We start from the raw sequence: 10,378 nt of genomic DNA, 5'->3' as shown, positions 1-10,378 counted from the left end.
TCTCCCTTTCCCCTTATTTTATTACACGTTATTAGCACCATACTCTAAACGAAACTATTACATTGATCACTACGTAAGTATACTAGCTAAGAAAAAAAGTCCAAAGGTACTCATTTTATAACATTAGTTAACACATATCAAATATTGATGCTAGGAATTATATTGTCCATAATTAAGTATGCTAGCAAATGTTTTATATTAACACGCATAGGAATTGTTTTCTGATATGTATCGTATGATGCTAGGAATTGTTTTATATCATGATGTTATTGTCTTTGATAAAGTTTTTGATTATTAGCTTTATACTTCTTATATGTTAGTACTCCGTAGTATATAGTGTTTACTCTTGTTATACCACATAGGAATTGATACTCCCTCCGTGTTTTTTTAAGTGATACATATTCCATTTCCGGCCGTGTTTTTTTAAGTGATATATTTCCTTTTTTGGCAAAACAATACATTAAAATATTATATCTCTCTCCTCTCATGGTCCCCACCCAAACCCACTACTACTTTTTTATTATATCTTTCCTCTCACATATATTACTTTTCAATAAACTATTAACCCCACTATCTTTCTTTAACAATTTTTTAATACTCCACTACCCCGCTTACCTCTTATTTTATTTAAGTCAATTAAATTGTCTAAAACTATGTGCCGGTCAATATGTATCACTTAAAAAAACACGAAATGAGTAATTATTTTCATGACTTCAGGTGTTTTAAGCATTTAATTTTCGTACCATGATTACTTTTCTTTTCTAATAATTTGGATTATATTATTTTAGTTTGATGACTATATTGCTTAGACTACTAATATGTCTCGTAAATATGTTAAGAATTGAATAACTCATGATAGCCCCTTCATATGTGATTAAATCACTAACAATAGTATTATTGTTTTCATATAGTATATGTTTATTGTATGCTATTTAATCTTGTCTTGTTATTTTGTATAGTGAAAATGTCGAACCTTGCCAAGCTTGAATTTATGGCCTTTGATATTACCAGAATGAATTATTTATTATGGGTGTTGGATGCTGAAATACACCTAGACGCGAGGCCTTGGTGAAACAATTAAGGAGGGTAAAGCATCATGATAACCCCAAACTTGAACCCCACTGTGATCATACACTAAAGTACGGTGGCGTTCCAAAGGGAAAGACAAAGAGCAAAAAGAGTCGCCAACAAGTTTTAAGGAACTTGTACCCAAAAGACAATCCAAAGGATCGTCAAATACTCCATAAGGTCTTGAACCAAATAGGGTCCGGGGATGAGGGTACGAATCCAATCTACAAAAGAAAGGACCCGCCCTATAAATAGGCCTCTACTTTGTTCTGCTCGTATTCATGTGCGCTTTTCGAATAACATACAAACATTATGTTGAACCTACCCTGTTTATCTATGTTAGTTGAAATTAATGCACAAATAAGACTATTATTGGCGATCACTTGAATTAAAATCACATTAGCCTAAACCAAATTATTAATTATCTTATTAAGCGTGATTTCAAGTACAAATTTCCTTTAAACCTGCATAAAAGGCGTGATCAAGCAATAACAATACAATATATCAAGCAACATAAATAATAAACAATAAATAATAATCATGATAATAGCATGATAAGGCATAATAAAGCTTGATAATAATAGCAAGATCCTAGGCATGATACTAACAAGATTAATAACAAACCCTAGCATGTCACTAAGCAATAAAGACCGAATCTTTAAACCTAACATGGTACTAACATGATATTAGAAAGGATAAAGGCACCCTAAACATGATACTAGAAAGCATAAAATAATCCTAACATGATACTAGGAATTAAACATTAATAAACATGCTTTCTACATTGAAAGAGAGTAATAAGATTACATACTTTGAAGCCTCGTACCTCTTTCTAATAACAAAATACACAAGTTAGTAAACTTCAATGAAAATAATAAAGAACAATTAAATAATTAAATTGAAATCAAATTAAATAAAGTTTAGACTAGTTTTGGACCAAACCCTCAGAAATTATCAAACCTTGCACGTCTAGGGCGAAGGCAACTTCGAACTTGGTTAGATGACTCTAAGTCTAATGTATGCGGAATATTGTAAAACTAGAAAAGAGAGAAAGAAAGCATGAATTGCTCAAGAGAGAAAAGAATAAGAATTAAGGAAGAGAGTTGAGAATTGATGATGAAAGTTGATTAAGAGTTGATTAATAAAAAAGGGGAGATAAGACCTCTATTTATAAGAAAAAAGAGAAGGTCGAAGAATAAGAAAAGAAATCCGAATTCAAATCGAAATAAAACTCGTAGACAGCAGTTTTTGCGGATTTTGTTTTTATCATATCTTTTGATCCAGAAGTCCAAATAAGTCATATAATATGTAGTTGGAAATCTCTTGAAGTCTACTTTCTAATGCAATTAGAATCAGATTAAAATCTTTTGTAGATAAAAAGATATGGACGAAATAATGAAAGGGTGTTAGTTTTGGATAGAGTTTCGTATATCTTTAATATCTTTTTCGTTATAGCTCGGATTTAATATTATAATATATCATTGGAAAGATAATTTCAAGATCTATCCAAACATATAAAATTTGGATAAAAAATATGAGGCACGAAAATAATACCTGACTATCTTTGAACAAGTTTAAATCCGAATAGAATTAGGAAAGTTTTAAAATAGGAAAGTTTATATTCAAATCAAATTCTATGATCTTATCTTTTTAAAAAAAAGGATAATTAAGATATTTTAGAAACTTATAAAAGATTCTAATCAATCCTAATTAGTTTAGGAATAGGATTAAACCTTTGGACCCTCCTCATGATCATTGGGTCGTAGGTAAAATCCGGTTTGGGCCCAGTTTAGTATTTTGGCCATAACTTCCTCATTATTCATCGGAATTGGGCTTATAATATATCGTTGGAAAGGTCTTTTCAAGCCCCATCCAACTACACCATTATTGGACCCTTATCATGGACCAAAATAAACTGAAATGGACGTTTTCATAAAATAGAAATGGTTTTCAAAAACAGAGAGAAGAGAAATTAATTAAAACTAAACCGCGACACTTGACTTTCGAATCACCTTCACCTAATTCGATTATAACACGACGCACAAGGCATTCATCACTGGGTTTGGTTTTGGGGAGACACAAATGGGTGTCTACAGTGAATATAACTCAGCTATGTTTAAAATACTTCTCAATTGAAATCATGTGGAGAAAATAATACTGATGCAGAAATGCTTGAATAGACATACTCCACTTTCCATGCTAATAATATTGTCCTGCAGACACAATATAGAGAAAAATGTTTTAAAAAATATTATGAACTAATATCTTTTCTTCTTGTGGCTGAGCAAAATAACGAGCTGTTAATGAAAAATCATGAATCACATCCTACTGGCTCTACTCCGTTCCCTGAAGCGAATGTGACAACCCATAACGGGAAAGAAACTAAAAACAGAGACCATTCCAGCAGTAGTGGTCAAGGTAGAGGTCGTGGTTGCGGTCGTGGCCAATGGTGTGGTCGCGGTCGTGGGCGTGGTTTTAGTGGATATTATAGAGGTCGTGTAGGTCATTACACAAATTCACATTCCCACCAGAAGTGGGAACATAGGGATGATAAAGAGAAAAAAGAGACCAATATATGTTAGAGAGCCATTGGTCTCGGGTTTGTCGAACTCCAAAGCATCTTGTTGAATTTTCCCAAGAATCATTGAAGAAAGGAAAGAAAGTTGAGGCAAACCTTGTTCTTGAAGACTGTGTAGGTGATGTTGATTTTGGCAATGCCAATCCATTTGATGTTGTTGATTTCCTTACTTCCCCGGAAGGAAATAATTTTGATTTTGGCAATACAACTCATTTAGAAGTTGCTGATTTCTTCAATGCCTCGGAAGGGAATAATTAAATTTATATTATTTTGTGTCAACTTTAAGTATTAGACTTTATCTAGTTATTTACTAATGTTAATTTCTATGGTTGTAATAAGGACTTTATATGCTTTATGAATTTATGAATTATTTGGGTGTTTTTATTGATTTATTTACTTTATCATCTTTATTTTTATGGTTAATATTTTGACATATTAGACTTTATCTAGTTATTTACTTATGTTAATTTCTATGGTTGTAATAAGGACTTTATATGCTTTATGAATTTATAAATAATTTTGGTGTTTTTATTGATTTATTTATTTTATCTTCTTTATTTTTATGCTTTATATTTTAACATGTATTTTATTTCATGAAGAACATGGATATTACTCAAGTTCAATTTGCTATGAATGGTGAAGAATTATGTCTTGCTGACAGTGCAATTACTCATACAATACTTAAAAATAAAAGGTATAGTATTTCTCTCATTTGATGATGAAAAGGATTAATGTTAGTACCATATCGGGTAGTACAAATATCATTGAGGGCTCCGGAAGAGCCACTATAAAATTGCCTTGGGGAACTGAAATTAAAATAATTGATGCTGTATAATCCCCATTGTCTCAAAGAAATTTATTAAGTTTTAAGGATATTCACAACAATGGTTATCATATTGAGACAATCAATGAAGAAAACAACGGATTCTTTCAAATCACAAATATAACTCAAGGCACAAAACATGTTTAGCTCCCTACATTCTCCGTGGTTTGTACTACACAAAAATCTATACTATTGAGACTCATGCTATAGATAGTAAACCAGAAGTTTGTTGATAATTTTGTTGTTTGGCATGACCGGTTAGGCCATTCCGGTTCAATAATGATGCGAAAATTACGAATTCATGTGGACATTCTTTGAAGAGCCAGCAGATTCTTCATATTAATATTTCATGTGCTACTTGCTCAATAGGCAAGTTGATAATTCGCCCATCATCGGCTAAAATTAATTTTGAATCAATTAGTTTTCTGGAACGTATACAAGGTGATATTTGTGGGCCTACACATCCCCATGTGAACCATTTAGATATTTTATGGTTTTAATTGATGCATCAACTAGATGGTCACATGTGTCCTTGTTATCAACTCGTAACCCGGCGTTTGCGAGATTACTTGCCCAATTGATTAAGTTACGGGCACATTTTCCAGATACTCCCATCAAGACTATTCGGCTTGATAATGCTGGTGAATTTACACCTCAAGCTTTCAATGATTATTGCATGTCCATTGGGATAAATGTTGAACATCCTGTAGCACATGTTCATACACAAAACGGTATGGCAGAGTCATTAATAAAACGTATTCAGTTAATTGCTAGACCATTACTATTAAATACAATCTCCCAATTTATGCTTGGGGACATGCTATATTACATGCAGCAGCACTAATTCGCATTAGGCAAAAAAGTTATCACAAGTTCTCATCATTACAATTGGTTTATGATCAGGAACCAAATATTTCACATCTAAGAATTTTTGGATGTGCGATTTATGTTCCAATAGCTCCACCACAACGCTCTAAGATGGATCCTCAAAGGAGGTTGGGATTATATGTTGGGTTTGAATCCCCGTCAATTATTAAATATCTTGAGCCTACAAGAGGGGATTTATTTACGGCTCGTTTTGCAGATTATCATTTTAACGAGTCACTTTTCCCAACATTAGGGGGAGAAAAGAGAGAGCTGAAAAAGGAAATTAAATGGAATGAATTATCATTATCCTATCTTGATCCTCGAACTAAACAATGTGAACTAGAAGTTCAAAAGATAATTCATTTATTAATTTAGCAAATCAATTGCCAGGCTCGTTTGCTGACCCAAAAAGAGTGACCAAGTCACATATTCCAACTGTAAATGCTCCATTTAAAATAGATGTTTCGGAAGGACAAAATAAATTTGCTAATGAGTCTAAACCACGTCAGAAACGTGGAAGACTAACAGGTTCCAAAGATAAGAATCCTCGGAAAAGAAAAGGAGCATTAATTGATGATAGTCAAATTGAAGAAACAATTTCCGAAGGATCTCCAGAAGAGACTTTAGACATGATACAAGAAGAAATTCAGGTACCTGATAATGAAGAAATTTCAACAAATTATATCATGTCAGAAATTACATGGAACCGAAATCAAATCGACGTCAATGATGTTTTTGCATGCAATGTAGCATTAGATGTTATGGATAATAATGAGGATCATGAACCAAAATCCATTGAAGAATGTAGACAAAGAAATGATTGGCCAAAATGGAAAGAAGTAATTGAAGCGGAATTAAAATCTCTAGGAAAAAGAGAAGTATTCGGAATTGAAGTCCGTACACCTGAAGGTGTAAAGCCAGTGGGATATAAATGGGTCTTTGTGCGAAAAAGAAATGAAAAGGGTAAAGTTGTAAGATAAAAGGCACGATTAAGTGCACAGGGATTCTCAAAAGACCTGGTATTGATTATAAGGAGACATACTCTCCTGTGGTGGATGCAACTACTTTTAGATTTCTGATTAGTCTGCAATAAGAGAAGGACTTGACTTACGTTTGATGGATGTAGTCACAGCTTATTTATATGGCCCACTGGATAATGACATTTACATGAAGCTCCCAGAAGGATTCAAGCTGCCAGAAGCAGCAAAATCTAGTTCTCGAGAACGTTTTTATATTAAATTGAACAAATCTCTTTATGGATTGAAATAATCTGGGCGTATGTGGTATAACCGTCTAAGTGAGTATTTGTTAAAAGAAGGTTATAAGAATGATCCTATCAGCCCATGTATTTTTATAAAGAAATTTGGATCAGGATTTGAATATCATTGGAACTCCTAAAGAGATTTCAGTGACTGTCAATTATTTAAATAAAGAGTTCGAAATGAAAGATCTAGGAAAGACAAAATTCTGCTTGGGGTTACAACTAGAGCACCTAGAGAATGGAATCCTTGTGCATCAATCAACATATATAAAAAAAGTTTCTTAAAAGATTTTCTATGGATACAGTATATCCATTGAGCAGCCCCATGGTTGTAAGATCACTTGATTTAGAGAAAGATCCATTCCGACCTCGGGAAAATGATGAAGAAATTCTTGGTTCTGAAGTACCATATCTTAGTGCAATTTGAGCACTAATGTACCTTGCAAGTCATACACGACCCAATATATCATTTTCAGTTAATTTATTAGCAAGGTTTAGTTCATGTCCAACCCGGAGGCATTAGAATGGGATTAAACATTTACTTCGTTATCTTCAAGGTACGAAGGATATGGGTTTATTTTTCCCAAAGTTGTCTAAAGAAAATTTGATTGGTTTTGCAGATGCAGGTTATTTATCTGATCCTCATAATGGTCGATCGCAAACTGGATATGTGTTCACACATGGTGGTACATCCATTTCTTGGCGTTCTATGAAACAATCCATTGCTGCTACGTCTTCCCATCATTATGAGATTTTAGCAATTCACGAGGCTAGTCGTGAATGTGTATGGTTAAGGTCGGTAGTTCAACATATAAAATAAGTTTGTGGTTTATCATCTATGAAAGAGGCACCGACAACTTTATATGAGGATAATGCAGCTTGTATTGCTCAATTTAAGGAAGGATACATCAAAGGTTACAGAACAAAGCACATCTTACCCAAATTTTTCTTCACTCATGATCTTTAGAAGAATGGAGATATAAATGTTTTGCAGATTCGTTCAAGTGAGAATTTTGCAGACCTATTCACTAAGGCTCTTCCAACCGCAACCTTTAAAAAGTTAGTTTATCGTATTGGATTGCGTCGTCTCAAAGATCTTCAGTGATATAATAATGAGGGGGAGTATTTGCGCGCTACACTCTTTTTCCCTTATCCATGGTTTTTTCCCACTGGGTTTTTCCTGGAAAGGTTTTTAACGAGGCAGCATATAAGCATATTAAATCTCTATTAGATAATGGGCATCCAAGGGGGAGTGTTACTAATAATGTATGCCCATTATAGCTTGTAATTATCTCTTTTATGACTATCTTTAGTATGGTTTTAATAACATCCTCCATATGTCATTAGTTCACATTAACCCTCTGATGAATGGACTCTTCGTTGTCCATATAGGTTACAATGTTCACATCAAGTATATATATAAATGGTCATGAAATGGATGAATGGAGACAACACAATTGCCTATCTATATCTCTCTCTTATATTCTCCCTTTCCCCTTATTTTATTACATTTATATAATTATGCATTTGTAAAACTTAAAAAAAGTTCTTTTAAAAGTGCATTTGTGTTATGAATTTAACAAAAGCCTATATACTGGTGACAATATTTTCTTACGTATAAGCTATAGTTTGAAAATGCTAAAATTCTAAAGGACAATATTATTACGATATGGAGTCACAGAGGTAGTATATATATACTTCTATGTAACTATATTTCATTAAACTAAAAAAAAATATTGTATGATTAAGGTAAAACATAAAGGTGATTATGGATGGGCTAGGCTTTGCGCAAAAATTTTGGCTCATTTTTGGGCCAAATAGGATGTGCCTAAACCCATTAGTCCAGGCCAAAAAAATTAGGCTTTTCGAGCAAAAATTTTAACTGAAATTTAAGTTTTTTTTAGTTGCCCTCTTGCCCATATTGATTTGATTTTTTACAATAACTCTTTTTTTTTTTTACACGTCGAGTGTATGGATAATACATGACATATCGAAAGAATAAATTTGGTTAAATCATGAAATTAAATAACTAAATAAAAATAGCTTCTTCCTTTAATATGTTTTCTTGTGAAGATGTTGTCAAAAACATAAGGTATATCTATTTAATTCATTTACTCATTTGGAATCATCTTAATGATAAATTATAAAAAAAAAAAGAAAAAAAAGAAAAAAAAAGGAAGAAAAGTTAGCTTTTGAATAAGCAACAGAAATTGCATTGAGTACACCTAACTCTAACTCTAAGTGCACACGAAATATAGTAGACATACTCTACCTTAAACACATCAATTTGATCAATAGATGGCAGATATTCAGCATGTTTCACAGGAATTAGGTACAAATTATTATATTATAATTTGAGATATAATTTGTAAACTATACGAGTTGTAAATTAATGCGTCAAATAATTAATAGTACATAATAGTCTAAAAAGTCAAATATTTGTTTTCGCTATTAAATATCTTGAATATGCTGACAAGTTATTCAAAAGTCATTTTTTCATCCGTTTTTTCTAGGGGTTCATAAAATTTCTCATTAATTGATGGGGCTACAAAGAGTAATACGGAAGTACTTCATCTATTTTCTTTTTGTTCACGTATATCATTAATCTCGTTGTCAATATATAAATTCAAAAAATTAATTTGAATAATTAATAATACGACCGATAAGCAAAAAGTATAAAAGAATAAAAGTTTTAATTTTGAAATTATATTGAGATGATTATAAAAAATAAAACCTATTTTACTTTTCCAATTTAATTAGTTGATACATTTAACAAACCCCCATAATTAACGTATATAAATAAAAAAGACCATGTGATAGATTGGTAATTTTCGGCCTTCCAATGAGTATTTTCATAATATCCATTTTATTATTATTTTATTTAATAAATAGCAATATTTGATTGAATATAATTTATACTTGGTATATTGTATTGAATTATTGACCAACACAACAAAAGAATATGTCGACTAATTAAATAGAGGAAATTCAATTTTTATTACTCAAAAAAAAAAAAAAAAAAAAAAAAAAAAAAAAAAACCTAAAAATTCGAACACAAACGTGTGAATTGTGCTAAAGTCAAATCGTGTTATTCCTAGGAAATGTTGATACCTTCTTTCAAAAAAAGGAAATGTTGTTACCTTCAGATAATTATTTTTTAAAAAAAAAAGAAAACAGAAAGAGTTTTATCACCTGAAAAATAACCTAAAAGTTAGTTGGGAGGTTAGTTTTCTTTTCAACCTTTGCCTCTCTAAGAAGAGAAACCCTTTTGAAGTATTCTCAATTCTCATATAATGATTCACCATTATTCATTCCAATCCTCTTCTTCCACCCCACTACTTTTATTCATTTTCTCTCTCCTCAACTAATTAAGTTTACCAAAAATGTTTTAAAAAGTTTGATGGAGCAGTTGAACCTTCCTCATTTTTCTTTCTTGTATACTTTACCATGAAAGAATTATTATTATTATTATTATTCATCACTTGTTCTTCAATCTTTTCCACAATTTCAAAAAACCAACTTTAATAATTAACACACTTATTTCTTTTGACTTCATGTTAAAACAATCTTTACAATTTCACTCCCCTTTTTAAGCCATTTAATTTGACCTCTTTCAAAAAAACCATAAGCTTACACAAACAAAACAATGATGGCAGTGAACATGATAACAGGCGGGGACTCGAGCAGCGCCTGCTCGAGCCCCCGGATATCATTTTCTCACGACTTATCGGAAACAAATTTAACCCAAACCCAAAAAGAAATTGATGTTGCTAGACTAGAT

This window comes from Chenopodium album, chromosome 20, assembly GCF_948465745.1.
Source record: "Chenopodium album chromosome 20, dcCheAlbu1.1, whole genome shotgun sequence".
In the NCBI taxonomy this organism is placed as follows: domain Eukaryota; kingdom Viridiplantae; phylum Streptophyta; class Magnoliopsida; order Caryophyllales; family Amaranthaceae; genus Chenopodium; species Chenopodium album.
This window is presented reverse-complemented; position numbering follows the sequence as displayed.